This window comes from Schistocerca americana, chromosome 9 (assembly GCF_021461395.2).
Source record: "Schistocerca americana isolate TAMUIC-IGC-003095 chromosome 9, iqSchAmer2.1, whole genome shotgun sequence".
Taxonomy (NCBI): domain Eukaryota; kingdom Metazoa; phylum Arthropoda; class Insecta; order Orthoptera; family Acrididae; genus Schistocerca; species Schistocerca americana.
In genome coordinates, this window is record NC_060127.1 from 160877834 (window position 1) to 160900206 (window position 22373).

Genomic DNA, 22373 nt, shown 5'->3' on the forward strand with positions numbered 1-22373 from the left:
CAGTGTCTTCTTTTACTTCTTTCAGCCAGTTAATTTGTGTCTTTCTGCTTTCCATGTATTCCAGGATTTTCTTTGCCTTTCTTTCTGGTGCCATTCTTTTGACATGCCCATAGAAACTCAGTCTTCTCTTTTTAAAGGATGTTGTCAGTTTTTCAATTTTCTCGTATAACTCTTTATTGGATCGCAATTTATAATCCTGTCCATCCTTTTTAGGTCCTAAGGTCTTTCTCAGTATTTTTCTCTCTTTTATTTCCAATTTCTCCAACAGACGTTTTCTGTTCAGTGGGATGCATTCAATCGCATACAAACTTTCTGGTTTTATTACCGCATTGTAGTGCCTGAGCTTGGCATTGATGGAGATCGACTTTTTATTGTATACATTTCGGCATAGCTGGTATGCCGTTTCCATCTTTATTGCTCTTTCCTGTAGTGAAACATTTGGTAACCCTGTCGGTGTAATCCATTCCCCTAGATACTTAAATTTATGAACTCTCTTAATTATTCCATATTTAGTTTGCAATGTCTGTGTTGGGTCTGTTTTGTCCTGTATCATCAGTTCTGTCTTTTCATACGATATTTGTAGACCTGTCTTCTCAGCGATCTCATGCAGCATTTCTATCTGAATCTTTGCTGTTTCGATGTCATCTGCCAATATTGCCATGTCATCAGCAAATGCCAGACATTCAATTTTTGTTTTATTTCTTCCTAACATTATCCCATTTTTCACTCCAGCTTCTGCCATCTTCTTTCTCCATTCCCTGACCACTTTTTCAAGGACAATGTTAAACAACAGCGGGGAGAGCCCATCCCCTTGTCTAACACCTGTTCCAATTACAAACGGCTGTGACAATCTACCCAAAAACTTCACTTGCGATTTTGTTCCCGTAAGGGTTTCCTGGATTAGACTTCTGCTTTTATCATCAATCCCAAATTCTTCTAATGTGTTAATCAGAGTTGGTCTATCAATAGAATCATATGCTTTTTTGAAGTCTATGAATGTAATTACTAGATTTTTCGATGTGCGTGCGCGAAGTTGTATTATGGAGAGTAGACTGAATATCTGTTCACTGCATGATCTTCCTTTTCTAAACCCATCCTGATATTCACCCAGTTCTTTCTCTACCTGATTTTCAATCCTGTTTTGTAGTGCCTTGGATGGGATCTTATAGGCCACTGATAACAATGAGATACCTCTGTAGTTATTTGCATTTGTCTTGGCACCCTTCTTATGTAACGGATGAATCAATGCTGTCTTCCATTCCTCCGGAATCTTCTCTGTATTCCAAATCTCTTCAAACAGCGCCTCGAAATTATTTATTAAGTTTTCTCCTGCGTATTTCAGTAGTTCCGCGACTAACGAATCTTTACCAGATGCTTTATTGTTTTTCAATCCTTTCAAGATCTCTTTAATTTCTTCTTTATTAGGTGGTTCAGAGTCTGGTAGCTTATTCTTAGGCTTCTCAAATGTCAAGGTTTCATCAGGTCTTTTGCAGCTTAGCAGCGTTTCAAAGTAGTTCGCTAGGTGTTGGCAATTTTGTTCCACGCTGGTGATCAGATTTCCTTTTTCATCTTTGAAGCAGAGTGTCGGTGGTTTATATCTTGTTATTGTAGTTCTGAATGTTTGAAAGAAATTGCGTGTATTATTCTTAGAAAATTCATCTTGTATTTTCTGTATATATATATATATATATAAAAAAAACAAAGATGATGTGACTTACCAAATGAAAGAGCTGGCAGGTTGACAGACACACAAACAAACACAAACATACACACAAAATTCAAGCTTTCGCAACAAACTGTTGCCTCATCAGGAAAGAGGGAAGGAGAGGGAAAGACAAAAAGATGTGTGTTTTAAGGGAGAGGGTAAGGAGTCATTCCAATCCCGGGAGCGGAAAGACTTACCTTAGGGGGGAAAAAAAGGAAAAAAGGACGGGTATACACTCGCACACACACACATATCCATCCACACGTGTACATATCATTATTACCATTGTCATACCCATTACCATTGTTGTCACATTATCATTGACACATCACACTATATCATTGTACTTTACTATCATTATTGTGACTGGGATTTTACAAAAGATTGGCTGTGACTCAAGAAAACCGCTGAGGCTATCTGATCAGCTTGGGGTTACCAACAACAGATGTGAACAGAAGACAACGCCGAGGAAATGGACAAGTGCAAATGGCACTGCAAAGAAACAAGTCCAGCAGGTAATCTATACAGAGACTAAGACATAGAGAAGTGGAAACCAATAAGCAATGGTGTGTTGCAGCTAGTGATACATATGCGAGGTGAATATGTCACTGAAAGTGGTGCCACAGAGTGTCACCACTTACAGTAGTGCTGCGATCACTAATTGCTCAGTTATGGTGGTGATGCACTGTGGCAAGGTAAACCCAGCAGCGCATTATGCTGATGTGTGCGTATGCATCTGTAGCTGCTGCACCTAGCAGCAGTTGTCAAGTTCCATGTTCTCTTGTGGGCTTTGAAAGTTGTCTGGAATATATGTCCCCTGAAATGGCCACGTATTGTTGGATACCTCTCAGCCAATATTTGGGATGTGAACCGTTGATATGGTTCACACCCTGGCAATGAAGCTCGTTGGATGGTGTGAGGAATAAGAAGCATCCAGTGTCACACTAAGTTCCATGTTCTCTTGTGGGGTTTGAAAGTTATCTGGAATATCGGTCACCAGAAATTGCCTGATGCTGGACGCCATCAAGCCAGCGTTGGGAGGTGAACTGTTGGTATGGTTCACATGCCAGCAATGAAGCTCGTTGGATGATGTGAGGAACCAGAAGCCTGCAGCATCACACTGGGATGTGGTGACACAGGCGTCACTGGCTGTGTCTCTAAAGACTGTGTGGAGACACCAGCCTACATTTTCATGTCTGCAGAAATTGCAGCTAGTGTTCTGTGGAGCGCAAGTTATACGTGTGGTGTTGTAGGACTTGCGAACGTGGCGTTTCTAGGCCAAGGTGATCTGCCAGTCGCATTGTAGTCATTAGGTGTGGACAAAGTTAGTGGACGTGATGGCACTCCAAACCATCACATGTCCTCTTTCTCCCCCCCCCCCCCCCTTTTCCGCCAAGAGGCTGCTCACATTGCTGTGCCTGGTGGAAATTGCCCAGCATTCTGGGTCTGGCGTTCCCAGGGCATCGGTGCCAGGAGAAAAGGAGAGATTGTGGTTGTCTCCCATGGGGGAGCTCTACAAGGCAGTGGTCATGGATGGAAGTGTTCCTGTATGTGCTTAGGAACAATGTGAATGCAGCTATGGTAGTGGCTGTTCCCATTGCTTTCAACAATTGTTACTTAAATGTCCACACCATACACTGTGGTTTGCCATTGGAGGATGGATGAGATGGCGGACTAAAAGGTGTTTTATGCCATCTGAAGCGCAGAATTGTTCGCAATCTGTCACTGTGAACTGGAGCATGTTCTCGGATACTGTAGTTTGGAGGAAGGTCTTCAGTGGTCAGAATCTGGATAAGCCCATTAATTACACAGTCCGTTTGGTGGTCGCCATGCTGACTGTATAGCGGTAATTAGAGCAAGTGTCTATTACTATAAATCACAGAGAGCCCAGAAGCTGGCCAACAGAACCCAAATGAATGTGATCTCAGGGGAGGTAGGGATTGGACAGGGAGCCTGGTGATGTGACCTGATGCTGGGCACAAGTGGAACAGCAGCACACGTGGTGTCTACGTCATTGTTGAAACCAGGTAAATGTGTTGCTGCAAGAGAGTTTTAATCCGTGACATTTCCCTTTTCCCACCATGGGGTAGTTGTAAAACCTGAGGCCCTAGAGCTCCTTTGACTGATATACAGTGGTAGTGCAAGCCCAGGTACAGAGCTTCGAACTAGTGTTCTTTGAAAAGTACATGGCCAACCGATGGAGGTCATGGTGGATAACTTTCCATAAGACAGGATTGCAGCACATGTCCACAGCAATTCGTGCAACCACAATGGGAAACCCATCCAGCGTTTGTCTCTGTTCTCTATCTATATAGAAACATAAGGTTTCCTATAAATTTCCTTTACTTTATGTCTATGGTCACAAATTTTCTGTCACCAGACTACTGCTTTCGATCTGTTTTATAAAAACGTGTCCTATTGTACTGCAGCCATAGTGGCATGTTTTATAAAACAGATATGAAGGTGGACATTATAGACCAAAAGCGGTAGTCTGATGACAAAAAATTTGTGACCATAGACGTAAAGAAAATTTTTTCTATATTCGGCTCATTGTTTTATTCCTGACCATGTCGCAACTTGTGAAATAGGGTTTCCTGCTGGTCAGAGGGTGGATCTGGTCTCACAGGTGGTGAAATAGAGGTTCAGTATTTGTGTGTTGCGCTGTGGGCTTGCATTTAATGGTATAACACCGTGAAGTTTGGGGGAAAGTAACCAACACTGAAGCTGTTTTGCTGTCTGTTCTGCAAGACTGGAGCGTAGCCTGATTAGTTCTACCATCGGTTTGTGGTCTGTAATTAAAGTGAACGTAGCTCCGAACAGGTAAACATGTAACTTCTCAACTGCAAAGACAGTCGCTAAAGCTTCTTCTTCTATATGTGAGTAGTTATTGTGCTTAGGTGTCAGCATCTTTGACGAATAGTCATTCTTCCTATACACCAACATTGCATCAGTGCTGTATGGGGAGGCACCTGTGGCGAGAACTAGTGGATGCGATTGTCAAAAGGGTTAAGGCAATGTGATAAGCAAAGCATTGGCTTCATTATTCCGCAATTCGCTTATCTGATGCATGATAAGGGTTGCCTGAGGTAGTAACTTAAAATAATAATTCACCTTTCCAGAAAAAGCTTGCACCTCCTACAAGTTTTGGGGACGAGCTGGAGAGTCAATAGGTGCGACATCGTGATAAGTGGGTTGGACCCTTCCGTTGTTGAGCAAATGTTTGAGGTATTCCACTTGCTCCAGGAAAAGCTGGCATCTGCTAAGCATCACTTCACTCTGCGTCACATAATGTTGTAAATATGCTCCAAAGGTTTTGCTGGCGACTCTGATGCTTAGCATCCATGACAATTGAGCCATCGAGATAACTGGTGCAAGTAGATACTGACCTTGACAGCTGTTCCAGGAATTACTGAAAGATTACTGGAGCACTTGTATTTGTACAAATCGAAGGGAGTGTTGATAACAATGACTCCTTGCGACTCCTCATCCAGTGGGATCTGCCTTCTCTGCTCACAAGTTTTGTGAGGAGCTCTTCTGGAAGTGGAACAGGATACGTATCTACTTGTGTTTGGGCATTGATTGTTGATTTGAAATCGTTGTATAGCCGGAGGGAGATGTTAGGTTTTGTTACCACTATCAGTCGTGTGGTCCAATGGCTGGTTTTATTTGGTTCAGTCTCCTCAAGACTCATGGTGTCGATCAAGTGACTGCTCAATGGCAGTCCATAAGTGGACTGCATTGGGCCATACTCAGCAGGATCCAGGCAACACATATGGATGCAAGGAGATGTGAATCTGGAAATCTGTGGTGCACTTCAGGCCACGTATAAAAGTGGCACAAAAGTCATAGAGTTATTGGAAGGGAACTGTCTCACAGACGACCTGAACCTCACCCTTGGAAAATCCAAACAACGGGAAGGTGCCCAGATCGAAAACGTTTCTGACTGAGTGACTAGCCAAGTGATCTTTTCGTCGAGTATGTTGACCATTAATTGATCCCAGAGGAAATTGAACCGTCACTTTACGCTAACAAGGGTGGGGCTAATTCTGGGGAGCTTAAGCGGCATAGGTTTGGAGGTTCACCAAGGAAACAACAGTTCCTGTGTTCATCTAGAGACAGACATCTTTGCTTGCAGTTGAGACATTGGTAAACAACTTTATAACAAAAGCATCGTACGGGGCTATTACTGCCCAAAGTTCATGCACTGTTCTTTGACACTTGTGGAGAACTGGGTACGATTATTGGGAGACGTCCATTTTTTCTGCAGTGGGTGCAGTGTGCCCAGCAACCCGGACGCTTACACACACAGGTGTGCTGTGAAGCAGTCTGGGCATGATGGAAGGCCCTGCTTCCCACATCAGTCATATGTGATATATTGTTCAAAGGCTATTGACATATCTGAAGCTGATGGATCATGATGCTGCCGTCTGGTAAATGGTTTACAAGAAATTTGTGTTCTTGGGGCACAGTGGGATGTCTGGACTACTGTCACCTGTGCTCAAACCATGAGGTGCTCATTTGCTGCCTGCACGATTAAAAAAAAAAAAAAAAAAAAAAAAAAAAAAATGCGGTGATTGTGAAAATATCGTCCAATGATGGTTTGTGTAGCTGGGGACTGACGTGTGTTCTTCTGGATTACAAGCTAGATGGACCACTACATCTCGAAATAAAGTCTGTGTATGAGGTTTTGCATCCGGGAATGCGAGAGCAACTGGATTTAAGACAGGAACCAACTTCTTCAACAAGGGAAATGTCTCCAGGGAAGCCCAAGAAAGGAAGCGTGACTACTGGGGAGCGTCATCAGTGACCTGAATGGCGAAGAAATGGTGTTTCACACACTGTAGAGGCGTGTTCCGATACTCTTTGGCCTCTTTAAAAGGTGGAAACGCAGGTAGACAGCTCTGTGCCTAGAAAGTGACTACTGCTGTTGTTAGTTGGGTACTGTTAATCTGCAGCTGATACTTCTAAAGCTGAATATCTTGATGGAGCTAGTTAGTTTGCTGCTGCTGCTGCTGCTGCTGTTGTTGTTGTTGTTGTTGTTGTTGTTGTTGCTGCTGCTGCTGCTGTTATTGTTTTATGCTGCTGCTGCTGCTGCTACTGCTGTTGAAACTTCTGTTGGAACTGCCGTTGGAACTGCTGCTGTAGAAGTGGCTGTTGTTGTTCCAAGAGTTCCACGCGTTTTGAGTCCATAGAATGCTGCTAACCTTTTACTTCGTCACCAATTATTGTGACCGGTATATGACTAAAGACTGGGAATGACTCGAGGAACCAGCTGAGGATGACTTACCAGCCTGGTGCTTCTGACAGTAGATTACGGAGTGGAGACGGAAGAAACCAGCAAGCAAATGGACAAGTAAAGGTGGCACTAGAAACAAACAAGTCCAGCGAGTAATCTATAGAGGAGCCAAGACGTAGGGAAGCAGAAACCAATGAACAAAGTTGCGTTATGGCTATCAATACAAATGCAGTGCAAATACACCACTGGAAGCAGTACAGGCAGGCATACGTCATCTGGTCTGGACAGTAAATCTACAACTAGCTTATCATAGTATCAACCCTAGGTCATAGCCGTCTGCAGTCATGAGATGATACACGTGGTTTGGCATCTCGTGTGTTTGGTGTTGCACTGGGTGCAAGTCTGATCTACGTATAATTCAACGTCAGAAGGTATTGCCTACCATCGAAGCAGCGTCACTGGCCTCTTATACTTGTCATGGTCGTTGGTCCCTCTCTAGTTGGTGGATGAGGGGGTTCTGAAAGAGTCAGGGCTTGGTGTACAGTCTTGTCACCTCATGTTGGCACCTTTCAAGCACATAGGGCTCGACAGACATGTTATGGAGGTAGTGCACTGGGAAGTTGTAGGGCACATGGAACACTTCATGCAGGATTTTTTCTGGAGGGCACATAGACGCTTGATGTGGCTAGCAGCTGCATTTCCTCACACCTTACTGGTGTATTTCACGATGGGCCGAATACTCAACCTGTTGATACAGAGACCACAACTTACTGACAGAGGAGACCTCTCATTTAGCAGCCAATAGAGCATGTCAAGCTGCTGTATTGTTTGCTTAAGCACATGAATAATTTGCTCCTTCCATCTGAGATTCTGACGTAAGAAGGCCCTTAGATATTTCGAGGATTTGGTCTTTGATCCATTCAATTGGATGCCCAAAGGGCACAACACTGGCAACCACTGGTGGACGACACTTGGTCAGGCTCGTGCCTTGGCTTTTGGCCGCACTGAAACCAGCACTCTAGCTCATAGCCCATTCTTCAAGCTGGTGCAAGAACTTGCAGTCAATGATGCACAGCAACTAGCCACGTACTGCGTGTATCATTAGAGTACACGGCGTTGACGACTTGTGGCGACTTTGGGAAGTCTGCTATATTCAGCACCACACCTAAAATGGAGCCCTGCGGCACCCCGGCATAAATTTCTGTTTGGTAAACATCCCCTATGCAGCACGGACAATGAATGTGTTGTGGTAAAGACAAATGCACTGAAAGTGAGGCCACAGTTTGGAGGTACTTATAGCACTGCTGTGAGCATTAACTGGCCAGTGAGGGGTGTGTGGCGCTACGGCAAGGCGGGACTAGCACTGCGACAAGGCAGTGTGCCCACTTATGCGTGTCACCTAGCAATGATTGTAGAGTTCCATGCTCTCCTACAGACTTTGAGTCACCCTACTGGTGTAAGAGAAGTATTCTCCTCAGCTCCTTGCAGTAGATGCTAACAAAGAATTCACCAGTGTATGATCATATCTCGATGTCCAAAAATTCTGTTTTTGTCACCAGGAACAGAATCATTATCATCTGCCATTTGACATGCGCTGCGAACTAAATTCCTCCTCCAGATTTCTCTGCATTATGGTCTTCAGTTGTACTCACACGTAAGGCCATTTCATGTTTTCTAATGTGTGGGGTGGAGGGTATGTCGAATACCAACAGTGTTTTCAGCCTTTCGTGTTCCATCTGCCCATACCACATGAGAGAAAGGACTGTCATTAAGGCTCCGAATGAACTCTAATTTCCTTGACATTTTTCAATCATGGTCATTTTGTGAAGCATGTGGAACTAACATCTTGCCTCACCCTTCATGGAGAGTAGGCACCCATAATCACTTGTCATAGTGTCTTAATTATGTAACTCATAGTATCTTAAATATAAACCATCTTTTGTGGCTACCAAACTGGATATCTAACTTGCTGTTTCTTAATGTTCATATTTGAAGTGTGCATCTCATTGCTGCAAATTGTCTCCATCTGAAAGAAAGTCTGGGCTATTCCTATGTTAGGAGCAACTTGTCACATCAATAAAATCTAATAAATGATGTGGCCGAAATGAAAATGTACTTAATAACTTATTAATATGCACCACAAAGTTGGCATTAACAGTGAACCGACTCGAAACCAACTTCGATCAGCTATTGCCGTCATTGCTTATATAGCTTTTACCAGTCAAAATTTGAAGTCATTCATTATTTCAAACAGTAATTTTGAAGTTTGCAATTAAAAATCTCATTAGTTTTTCAAAACAGATTACAACATTTTGATCTACAATTTGTTACATTCTATCCAGAATAATAAACATACTGAAATATTACAGTTATCATTGCCAAATTACATGAAACTCCTTTCTACAATAATGTTGGATTTAGACATCTTAACAACTTTTTAAATACAGGTTTGATTTTGATATTTACATGCATGGCTGTGTGTGCCGCCATATTGGCGGCTGACCTTGAACTTGACTTAGCCACAGCACGAGGCGCCTGGTGGATCGCGCTCTAGTTTCAACAGAGCGCGGTCCGCTGGAAAACTCAGCTTCCGAGCCGCCATTGCGGTTTATCTGCGCGCTACTTCCTGCCGCGCCCATCGAGCTTCCGGTTATGAGCAGGATGTGTGACGTATGGCGCTGCTGTTATCAGTACATGCAGGCAGCTACTGCTTGTTTGCTGGACTTGTATTGCTGCTATATAACGAAGCTGCTGCATTTTAATTAACATGAGGCAACTGCATGTTTTACACAGCCATGCTTCGTTTTTATTCATTAATAATTATTATAATTAATCTTTTGTTATTTGTGCAGGAGTTCCGACTCCTGGGGAGTTGGGTTGGTTTATTTTCTTATCTATTAAATACTACTACACATTGATCTTGCCAAAAGTTTGCAATTAAAAATCTCATTAGTTTTTCAAAACAGATTACAACATTTTGATCTACAATTTGCTACACTCTATCCAGAATAATAAACATACTGAAATATTACAGTTATCATTGCAAATTACGTGAAACACTTTTCTACAATAATGTTGGATTTAGACATCTTAACAACTTTTTAAATACAGGTTTGATTTTGATATTTACATGAACCCTCCATCCTTAAATTTAGCTGAACAGTAGTTACAATTGTGTGAAAGTTATTTTATGTGTTCAAAGTGACCCCCATTGGCAGCCAAATAACATCGATGCTGTTGACCTGTTTACCGAACTAGGGCTGTCTATGTTGCCGGTGCGATAGCCGCACAGGATGCCTCAATGCTTTCTTGTAGCTCATTCAGTGTAGTTGGCTTCTGTTGATAAACTTAACTTTTAAGGTGCCTCATAGGTAGAAGTCAAGAGCTGTAAGGTCTGTAGACTGCAGTGGGCAGTCAACAGATTCTGTTTGAACTATCTGTTGTACACTTAGATTTTCAACCAAGTAGGCTCTGACCTCTGGTTTAGAGGTGGAGTACCATCTTGTTGTAGGTAAAATCTTTCATTCCTAAACACCTCTCGGATGGCAGGTAAAATCGATGTTAGCAGCCCATGAAAATACATCTCACCAGTAACAGCACCTTCAAAGAAGAATGGGCCAATCAAACTGTGCATTTACAGACCACAGCAGACATTAACACCCGGTAAATTAACATGTTTGCCCATGTGAGTGTGAGGATTTTCAGGAGCCCAGTACATGCAGTTGTGATGTGTTACTGCACCATTCAGCTCGAATTGCACCTCGCCAACAGATAACCGTCTCTGCAAACTGTTCACCCTTCACAAAACATGCATTCAACTCCATTCTTCAACCTGGGTCGTCCTTGTTCATAGTCTGCAGCAATCCTGGAATGTACACTTTCCTCTTTGCAGCCTTCAGAATTTGTTACACCCTTTCATGTACACCCTGCTTCTCAGATTTTTGAGGTGACCTAATAAAATGTTGCAACACAGCTACGCTGCAAGCTGGGCATTTTGATGAATTTGGTTGGCCAGACCTTTCCTTGTACACATTCTGATCAGTGCTGTTGGCTTCATATTTATTACAAATATGATAAATTGTTGTATGAGTTGGTGGTTGAGTTCTGTAAACATTACGCCATTACCATTGTCCCTCGCTCATGTTTTCGTACTTCCAGTACCACTTCAAAACAGCCTTGCATTGCTCAGATGACAATCTTACTTCCTTCAGTGCTGCACTGTCATGTGCTGGAAAACGAGTGTCAAGAACTGGTGAGGAAACAATGTACGTTGTTACTGTGCAAAATTGCAACAATATGCCATTTGTTCCAAAGATATTAACTATCAAAGAGTATTTACATTTTTCTGAACTCCTGTGTGTCTCTGTTATTAATCCTATTTTGTAACTGTTCCAGTACTATAAGCAAGCAAAACTCAAAAATCAGTCAATGAGTGTTTTGTAAGCAACTTCTTTTATGGGTGAGTTGTATTTTCTTAGGTTTCAGCTTGTAACCCAAAAACATTTCATCAATAGTTTTATAAGGTAATTCCACTTGATACTGGCGATGCTTCTTTTTACATTCATCTCTTACATCTGTATCTTTGTTGATGCAAGAGCTCAGAGGATTAATGATACATGAAAATTACATACCACCATATGTAGAAAACTTCATTTTGCTGTCTGGAACCATTAATTGAAATCACTTTTTGTATAGTGAACAGCACACCCCTAGTTTTACAGTCACTAAGGGTGTGAATGATGGTACCTTTACAAATGACGATGTTGCCTTTTTGAACATGGCGTATTGAGTTCTATCTGCTAGAAAGTCCTGGATACAATTGCAGAGACGGCCTGTCTTCCATGAATTCTGTATTTTATTCACTAAGCAATGGTGGGAACAGTATCAAATGCCTTTGGGAAGCAAACAACACATCTACCTGGGTGCCATATCTGCTCAGCCTTCTGAATGTTATGGGCAAACACAATGAACTGAGTGAGACCTTAGTTTCTCCCAGTGTATACAAAGCTCAAATAACTTACAGGAATGTGGCCAGGTGATGTTGTCGATTACTACCGATATTACAAGAAGTACACACCCTGTCATTTTCAAGGCAAAACTGCAGCAAGTAAGCATTGTCTAAGGAAATTTAAAATCTCTCTCTCTCTCTCTCTCTCTCTCTAAACACAAGCATCACCACACAACCAACAATGACCAGTCTCAGAAGTTATCAATAGTGGAAGTTAATAACCAATGGGTGAGGTGGCATTAATGCTGTCCCTCTGTTTTTTGACAAAGGAGAGAGTAGTGTTCCATCCAGAATTGAATCAAAAGCCTCCATCATTACTTGCTCATTTAATTTCACCTACTATCTTATTAACACTTTCCCAATAGCTGGAAGTGCATTCCAGAATCTCAATGTTGTTGTATTCCTAGGATGGTCAATGCCAAGACAATGTTCTACAAAAGCAGTTTCGCTCAGCTGTTGTAACCATGAGGTTGGGTTGTTTTGGGGAGGAGACCAAACAGTGAGGTCATCGGTCTCATAGGAATTAGGGGAGGATGGGGAAGGAAGTCGGCGACGCCCTTTCAAAGGAACCATCCTGGCATTTGTCTGGAGCGATTTAGGGAAATCACGGAAAACCTAAATCAGGATGGCCAGACACAGGATTGAACCGTCATCCTCCCGAATGCGAGCCCAGTGTGCTAACCAATGTGCCACCTCATTTGGTTTGTGAGAATGTATGATGCTTATGCTCAGTACGCCAGTCCTAATAGTGTAACCAGTATGTGACATACCACACATACGAGGAATGTCAGACACCCAATCCTGTTGGAAATTCTCCCTGCATATTATCATCACTCACGCGGTACATGGTTGGTCAGTAGCACAATGCACTCCGATCTGTCTTTCACTATAACCAATCTGATGAAAAGTGACCTCAAGATGGTCTAACTCAGCTGACAAACTCTCAGGGTCTGAAATGAAGTGGGGCCTTTTAATTGAGGTACAAAGTACCCACTTCACACTGAGCCAGATGGTGACAACCATTAGCCTATAGATACAAGCAGTGTGAGTAGGCTTCCTATATATGAAATTTCCCGATGTACCATCAACCAACCCCCAGACCAACAAATCAAGGAAGGGAAAGTATTCATCCTTTTCCCCTCCATCATGAAATGAATATTCAGCTGGGCTGAATTCAAGTATTTTTAAAATTCTCACTGTGCACAACAAAAGTGTCAAGTATGTATCTGAAAAAAAAACACATAGGTTTCAAGGTTGCCAACTCCTTGAAACCTTCCATAAACAAATTGGTGATAGGGGCTTCCCATCAAAACTCTTATCTGTCTACTCATAGTGCTGGTCATAGAATAAAAAGTAAGTGGAAGTGAACACATGTCGAAATGGGTTCATTAATTTGACACCAAAGCTAACTTCAATCAACTGTAACGAAGCAGACAAATACGAATGAAGAGACAGACCACATCAAAACTTAGTAGAATATCACAATCATTCAAATGCATTCCCTCTAATTGTCGTAAGAATTCCACTGAGCTCATAATGTGATACTCAAACTGACCTACTAGTGTTCTCAGCAGGTGCTTTGTTACATGATATGTCATAGCACCAATATTACTTACAGTCGGAATAAGAGGAACACTTTCCTTGTGACACTTCAGAAGGCCATATAACCAACCTAGGGGAAACTTCACAGTAAGAGCTGATTGTATGTATCGTATTGTATGTTAACTGTGGACCTAAAAATGACGGAGAGGCTCCGTCCCTGCCGCAGCTGCAGTGGTCCACAACCCCACGGCGACTACCGCAGTCCACTTAACCTCTCCGCCGCCCCACACCAAACCCAGTGTTATTGTGCAGTTCGACCCCTGGTGGCCCCCCTCCGGAAACATCTCACACCAGACGGTTGTAACCCCTATGTTTGCGTGGTAGAGTAATGGTGGTGTACGCATACATGGAGAACTTGTTTGCGCAGCAATCGCCGACATAGTGTAACTGAGGTGGAATAAGGGGAGCCAGCCCGCATTCGCCGAGGCAGATGGAAAACCGCCTAAAAACCATGCTGGCCAGTTCACTGGACCTCAGCGCAAGTCCGCCGGGTAGATTCGTGCTGGGGACCAAGCGCTCCTTCCCGCCCGGCAAGCCGTGCGTTAGACCACACGGCCAACCGGGCGGGCAGTAAGAGCTGACAGTCTCCTACAACAAGGAACGTTCTTCTTTCTCTCAACAATTTTTTTGGGGTCATTGCTGATCTTGTGATACACTGAATTAGATAGTAAACAGTGCATCTTTCGAACGTAAACCTGCTTGTCCAAAACAAGTGTAGCATTTCCTTTCTGCAGGTAAAATAACAAAGTATGGGTCAGTTGTAAGTGAATGTAAAGGGCACCCCTCTGCTGCTGTTCAGTTCTGTGGATGGACGTACCTCATTCAACACATGACATGCCTCCCTCCTAGTCTCCTCTGAAACATCGGGAGGTAGTTAAAAACAGCCTGTTCAACAGAACTAATAAAATCAAACACCGGCAAACGCTTGGGAATCAGCGCAAAATTTAAATCATTCCCTAATGTGGATAAAGCTGTGTCGTCAGAAGCTTTCTTGGCGAGATCTATTACAGGATGTCAATTGGTAGTATTAGACTGTGAGCCATTGAAACATTCAGACTATGCCAAATGCTAAGCAGTTAAAGAATGAAAATTTTAGTCAGACTATGACCCTGAAACATCACCCAGCCAATCCCAAGAAAGAGCTGAAATTTTAGTAGCTATCAATAAATGAAGCCAAAACAATTCTTTGGAAAGAAAAGCTGACTGTTGATGAGTAATGGATCCTCTCATGAACAAGAGCTAGGCCAACACGTTGTGCAATATAGTGCACAGCTTTGCCAAAGGTTGGAACATTATTTTAACTGAGGTTTTCCATTCCGTTGCACAATCTTTACTTGCTGCATTTTTCTTTCAAAATGACAAGGTGTGGTCCTATTGCAATATTGGCAGTTTTTGATCATGTAAGTAAGTTAAGTGAACACAGTGAATAGTGTTTCCCAAGACCTCTGTTGGCCGAATCCATATTGACTCTATACAGGGTAAACCTGAAATGCTGTAAAAAAGTTTCTGAGGTTGTTCAGAGATATTTTATGTATATTTTGATATAAGGGACATGTGGTCTTCAATGGCTCACTACATGTTAATTGCAGTTTGCTTGATTTCTTGTCCTTGTTTGTCCTTGTATCTGCATAGCACTGAATATGCCCAACAGTTCAGATGTTGACAGTATGTTCTGTGGCTCTTGTTTGGAAACAGATTTGTTCTATTCACTCACAGTACTTCAAGGCAGATGGGACCAAGAAGGGACAGGAGGGGTGGTGGCTTCAAGACCTCGTTCAGCAGTCATTGTGCCAGTGTCCTCGATTAAATTTCGAACACCTACGCAACGTCTCATTAAGTGAGGACATACGACACTGTTGATGGTGATCCACCCTTCAGATGTGGATGTTAAGCTCAGCGGCTCCCGTGGTGCTATTCGGCTATTCGATAGGAGTGGGTTGTCTGTTGGCAGTGGGCTTCACAGTCTCCCTCCTGCCATCATCATCCAACACATACATGACACCACACTATACACAAACCCATTACAGTGACCTACACTTAACAGTTACATTTAAACAACATGTAACACTCACACTTTGCACAGGAAAGGTCCCTACCAGTGTGAAGGATAGAAAACAACTACCTTTCCAATTCAAGTGGCCGAATATTCCCTTTGGGTCTTCCAGCCGTTCATGCTGTATGACTTCACTTGCTGTTGACAACAGTAATGCTAAGTTTACTTTCCACTCTTGGGCTTGTGTTCTCTTCAGCCTGGTCCTGTGTCTGGCAGTGATTGTTGGTACAGAAACTCTCTGTCCGAACAGGCCTTGTTAGGCCCAATGGTACTGAGTGGCTGCCGTGTCATCCTCAGCCCACAGGTGTCACTGGATGCGGATATGGAGGGGCATGTGGTCAGCACACCGCTCTCCCGGCCGTATGTCAGTTTACGAGACCGGAGCCACTACGTCTCAATCAAGTAGCTTCTCAGCTTGTTTCAAAAGGTCTGAGTGCACCCCGCTTGCCAACAGCACTCGGCAGACCGGATGGTCACCCATCCAAGTGCTAGCCCAGCCCGACAGCACTTAACTGTGGTGATCTGATGGGAACTGGCGTTACCACTGCAGCAAGGCCGTTGGCTTATTGTACAGAAGGTGGACAAAAATACACATATAAAAAAAAGTTTTGCATCACCCCGGTTCGCAGAACTCCTGAAGATAGACGTTGATTGTGGATATTGTATCACAGACACAGTTTCTTTGACTGTTCAGAGATGTCACCAAACCCATCCATAGATGTAAACAACCGTGCACGAGCAGCACCTATTAGACGGAGGGGGTCCGACAGCCGATCAGTTCCCGTCATTCCACCAGGAAGGAGGTACACGGCTCATGTTGTCTCTAGGTCAACCATGCTTAGACAGTGAACACTGCGGTTCAATCACATCCACATTGTTGCTTTGTGCCAGAAAGGGCTCTCAACAAGGGAAGTGTCCAGGTGTCTCGGAGTGAACCAAAGCGATGTTGTTCAGACAAGGAGGAGATACAGAGACAGGAACTGACGACATGGCTCGCTCAGGCCGCCTAAGGGCTACTACTCCAGAGGATGACCACTACCTACGGATTATGGCTCGGAGGAACCCCGACAGCAATGCCACCATGTTGGATAATGTTTTTTGTGCAGTCAAAGGATGTTGTGTTGTGACTCAAACGGTGCGCAATAGACTGCATGATGCGCAACTTCACTCCTGACGTCCATGGCAAGGTACATCTTTGCAACCACAACACCATGCAGCGTGGTACAGATGGGCCCAACAACATGCCAAATGGACCACTCAGGATTGGCACCACATTTACTCCACCAATGAGTGTCACGTATACCTTCAACCAGACTATCGTCAGAGATGTGTTCGGAGGCAATTCGGTCAGGTTGAACGCCTTAGACACACTATCCAGTGAGTGCAGCAAGGTGGAGGTTCCCTGCAGTTTTTGAGTGGCATTATGTGGGCTGACTGATAAAGGCAGTAATGGCTGTACAATACGTGAGTGCCATCCTGCGACTGATAGTGCAACCATAATGGTAGCACATTGGCGAGGCTCTGAGGGATCTGTGTCAAATCACCATTGAGGAGTGGGACAAACTGGACGAAGAGTGCCTTGATAGCTTGTGGATAGCTTGCCACGATGAATACAGGCATTCATCAATGCAAGAGGACGTGCTACTGGGTATTAGAACTAACGGTGTGTACAGCAATCTGGACCTCTGAAGATCTCACTGTATGGTGGTACAACATCCAATGTGTGGTTTTCATGAGCAATAGAAAGGGCGGAAATGATGTTTATGTTGACCTCTGTTCCAATTTTCTGTACAGGTTCTGGAACTCTCGGAAGTGAGGTGATGCAAAACTGTTTTTGATGTGTGTATCAAAACATCAAACACCTTACACACCTAATACGGTGTAGGAAAAGCATTGGCATTTGAAACAGCTTCCCGTCATCACAGAATGCATAAATACAGTTGCTGTATGTTTTCAAGGGAATCTTGTATGATTTGTCCTACAAAATAGTAACAAGTTCTGGGATGAATGATGGAGGTGGATAGTGATCATGCACCATTCTCTCCAAAGTAGACCACAAATGCTCAGTGATGCTGGTGACAGTGGTGACCAGGGAGAGGTGAAAATTCACCCTCATGCTCAAGGAACCAGTCCTGAATGATGTGAGCAGCGTGAACAGGAGCTCTGTCATCTCGGAACACAGCTCGCCATTGGGAAACAAATACTGTACCGTGGGAAGGACCTGATAAAGTGGTCATATAATCCTTGGCAGTAACACAACGATGCAGAGTAACCATGGGTCCCATGGAATAGTGTGATAAGACTGCCAAAATCATCGCTGAATCTCTCCTATGTTTTACTCTTGGGATGTAAACTGAGTCTGAAGATTGATTTCAGTGTCTTTTCATAATTGATCGATCTACACATACAATGTTGAGCATTTTTCTGTAGCGTCATATCAGCTTGAAACCCCCGTATTCAGTATACACTGGCTGTAAGATGTGAGGAACACTTCCTGTAGCCTTAAGAGCACCCTGTGCAAACTAATTTTGGTGAAACTTTATGAGGGGCTGTCCACATTCTAACCTTGAAATCTATGTTTAATGCTCATCACAAGAGGTCATGGGAATAGATGATTTGTAAAGCTAATGATGTAATGATGCTTTTTGTTTCAATCACAGGAGAAATAGTAAGTATGACATGCAACAACTTCCTTAACATACTGGGTGCTAGAGTGTGATCAAATATAATTTTTGAAGAAAACACTTCATTTGCATGGGAAAGACCATATAAACACCTAATAAGTAATATAACACTGATCTTTCTTTTTATGCTTTGGCCACATCTTCACATTTCATATATACATTGCAGGAATCTGGAAGCAAGTAAAATGCAAATAAAGTGTCAGCTTCCTGGCTACACTACATGTCAGTCATCACTTCCTACTGTGTGTTCAAAAAGTCTTGTTGCAGTGCCGTATGATTGTTAGCCGTGCGTGCCATATGATTGTTCACCTGCCTGGGTTTTTCAACAAAACAATAAGCGCAGAATGATACTTCAGTGATATTCTGTACCCATTCATAGGAGAACTTGTGTTAAGTGAAATATTGAATGGTTATTTTCAACAAGGTGGTGCAGCCACACATACGGCGTGCGTTTCAATGACACTACTTGCTGATGTTTTTGGTGATTCCATAATTTCACAGGGACTTTGCCCTCCACGATCGCCTGACCTAACACCACCTGACTTTATCTTCTGGGGTGTATCGAAAGCAAATGTCTATAAAAACCGCCCAAAATCCATTGATGAAGTGAAAACTGCAATATCTGCTTTCAATGCTTCTGTTACAGAAATGTTACAGCTTGGGTTTGGAAATATGATTAGACAAATTGAATTGTGTATTCAACAACAGGAGGGACACTTTCTACATTTAATGTGAAAATTTGTAAGTAAAAATGAATATTCAATAAATTAATAACTTGTATTTCAATGAGTTTCATTTTGGTATATTCACTGCAGCATGCGGCACGCGCGGCTAACAATCGTACGGCACTGCGGAGAGACTTTTTGAACACCCTGTAGGATCCACATTTACATTTGTTGGCTTTGCCAACACAAAACTATATTTTTACCTTCCAAACTAACCTTAACATCAGGATACGCTACAGATGTGTCTGTCATCACTCGGCAGTTCTGCTTTTGAGAGACAATTGTTAAAAATAGTTCATCGCAGACAGTGCAAAGTGCTGTATATATCAATACAAGAAATCCTGTAAGTAGCAGAAACAGAAACTGAAGAATGGACTGTTCACAAAGTATGATTAAGCTGCATAATTTTGTCACCACAAGCCAGACTTGTATTTTGGATGATACCATTAAAAAAAAACAGCTGTTAATTGGGAACCACTTACTATCCTCTCATTGACTGCTTCTAACGTGATATGGAGGTGCATTGCAAACACCTGCACTATATCATGAAAAAGTACTGTGAACAACCCTTTGTAAAGTTTAGGTATTGTTTGTTTGCTACTGTTTCACTTACATTACTTAAAAGCAGTATTGTAAAATTAGTAAAAGCGAATGGAACAGCTATATAGCAGAATATCTACATACCAAACGGTGGCAGGAGGAAAAACACATAAAAGGTATTACATATGAAGGCTTTCGGAGCCAGTGGCTCCTTCTTCTGGCAGAGGAGTTGAAGGGGAAGGAAGAGAGGTGAGTTTTAGGAAAAGGGGTTGAATTCAGAAAGGTCACCCAGAACCCTGGGTCAGGGGACTTACCAGACAGGATGAGAAGGAAAGACTGATTATTGGGGACTGCAACGGATGAGATTTGAAAACATGAGAGCTTAAAGGTGACAAGATGGTGGTAATATACAAGAAAGAGAATACAGCCAAAACATCATGCAAGAGTTAATGAGAGCAAAAAGCTAAGTGCGTTGTATGTGATAGAGGTGAGAGCAGGTGGCAGAAAATAGACAGGTCAGAAAATGAAAGATGTAGAAAACTAAAAGGAAGTGAAGAAAGTAATAGTTACTGTGAAGAAATGCTGAAAACAAGGAAACTACCATAACTTAAGGCCAGGTGGGTGGAAAGAACCAAGGGCATGTTGTAGTGCCAGTATCCACCTATGGAGTTCTGAGAAATTGTTGTCTGGGGGAAGAATCCTGATGGCACATGTGCTGAAATAGGCACCGATGCTGTGCAACAGGTTATTGTGTGTTGCCAGTGCACACCCACTGCATATGCCCATTCATCTCAACTGATATCTTGGCAGTAGTCATACCAATGTAAAAGGCCAAACAGTGTTTACATAACAGCTGATATATAACATGTATCATTTCGCAGATGGCCATTCATTTGATAGTATATGTTTGGTTAGTTACAGGGCTTGTTATAGGTTGTGGGTGATAGGGGGGTGCATAGGGCACCTTGCAGTGGGGCAGTCACAGGGCTGTAGGGTAGGGAGGTGGGTGCAGAAGGAGCACAGGATCTGTAAAGGATCTTGCAGAGATTGGGAGAGCGATAAAAATCTATTCTAGGTGTGGTGGGCAAAACATCACACAAAGTGGACCTCATTTTAGGGCATGATTTTAGGACATCATGGCCTTGTCAAAGTAGCTAATTACTACAGTCAAGGTGAGGATAATACTGAGTGACAGGTGGTGTACTCTTAAGCTGTGTTTTGTGGGGATCAGCAGTACCAGGATTGGATGTGATGACCCAGGAAATATGCTTTAGGACTAGACTGGTGGGGTAATTATGTCCAGTGAAACCTGAGGTGAGAATGGTGGTGTATTGGTGTAAAGAGTCTGCACCTGAACAAATATGTTAGCCTTGAATGCCAAGGCTGTATGGGAGGGAGCTTTTGACATGGAAAGTATGCCAACTGTCAAGATGTAAGTACTGTTGCTTATTAGTAGGTTTAATGTGAAAAAAAGTGAGTAGCTGGCCTTTGGTGAGGATGAGATCAACATAAAGGAAAATGGCATGGGATTCGGACAAAGAGCAGGCAAAATTTAATTGGGGGAATGTATTTAGAGATTCCAGGAGTTTTAACAGTCAGCCTCACCTGAGTCCATAGGGCGAAATGTCTCATTGTGAAGCTGACCTGTTAAAACTCCTGGACTCTCTAAATACATTCTCCCAATTAAATTTCATGTAATCCTGTCCAAAATCCCATACCACTTTTCTTTTCACCAAAGCTTTTTGCTGGACGTAATTATCCACCAACCTAGTTCAAAAGCAGATTTCCCAGGCCATCACATCCAATACTGATACAGTTGATGCCTCCAAAAAACAGCTTCACAGCACACCACTGGTCACTCAGTATTAATCAGCTACTTTGACAAGGGCACAACTTCCTAAAATCGATCCCTGAAATGAGATCCATTCTGTCTGACATTTTTCACACCACACCTAGAATAGCTTTTTGTTGCCCTCCCAATCTCCGCAATATCCTTGTCAGTCCCTATTCTCTTTCTACCACCATCTCACTACCCTATGGCTCCTACCCCTGTGATCATTCCCGCTGCCAAACTTGTGCTATACACCCTCCTACCATCACCTATATCAGCCCTGTAACTGGCAAAACATATATTGTCAAAGGGAGAGCCACCTGTGAAATGACATATGCCATGTACCAGCTGTTACGTAAACACTGTTCGGCTTTTTACATCGGTGAGCCCACTGTAAAGTTATCAGTTAGGATAAATAGGCATAGGCAGAGGGTGTAGACTGCCAACACTCAATATCCTGTTGCAGAGTGTGCTCTACACTGTGACAGTTGTGAGCTCAGTTCCTGTTTCATCACACGGGACATCTGTATTCTTTCCCCAGACACCAGCTTTTCAGAACTCTGTATGTGGGAACTGGCACTACACCATGTACTTAGTTCTCGCCAACCATCTGGTCATAATTTAGGTTACTTTCTTTGGTCTCAGTATTTCTTCACAGTAACTATTCCTTCCTTCATTCCCTTTTAGTTTTCTACATCTTTCATTCCTGACCTGTCTTTTTTTTGCTTTCTCTCTCCACCTCTATCATATACAATGTACTTAGCTTTCTGCTCAAGCACAGTGTTCTAGCAGTAATCTCTGCCTTGCATATCACCCTACGTTCCACCTGTAAACTCTCTGGTTTTCAGATCTTGTTCAGTACAGTCTTTCCTTCTCATCCTTTCTGGGAAGTCTCCTCTGACCCAGGGTTCTGGGTGACTTTTCTGAACTCTGCCCCTTTCCCTAAACCTCAACAGACCTTTTACTTCACCTCTCTTCCTTTCCCTTCA

General features: G+C 42.9%; 1 protein-coding gene and 1 pseudogene across 3 annotated transcripts in view; one reads left to right on the forward strand and one right to left on the reverse strand.

The window, feature by feature from the left end:
- Nucleotides 1–22373, forward strand: part of LOC124551103 — a 214512-nt gene that overhangs the window by 101308 nt on the left and 90831 nt on the right. The window lies entirely within an intron of this gene.
- LOC124551562 lies at nt 16050–16167 on the reverse strand (annotated as a pseudogene).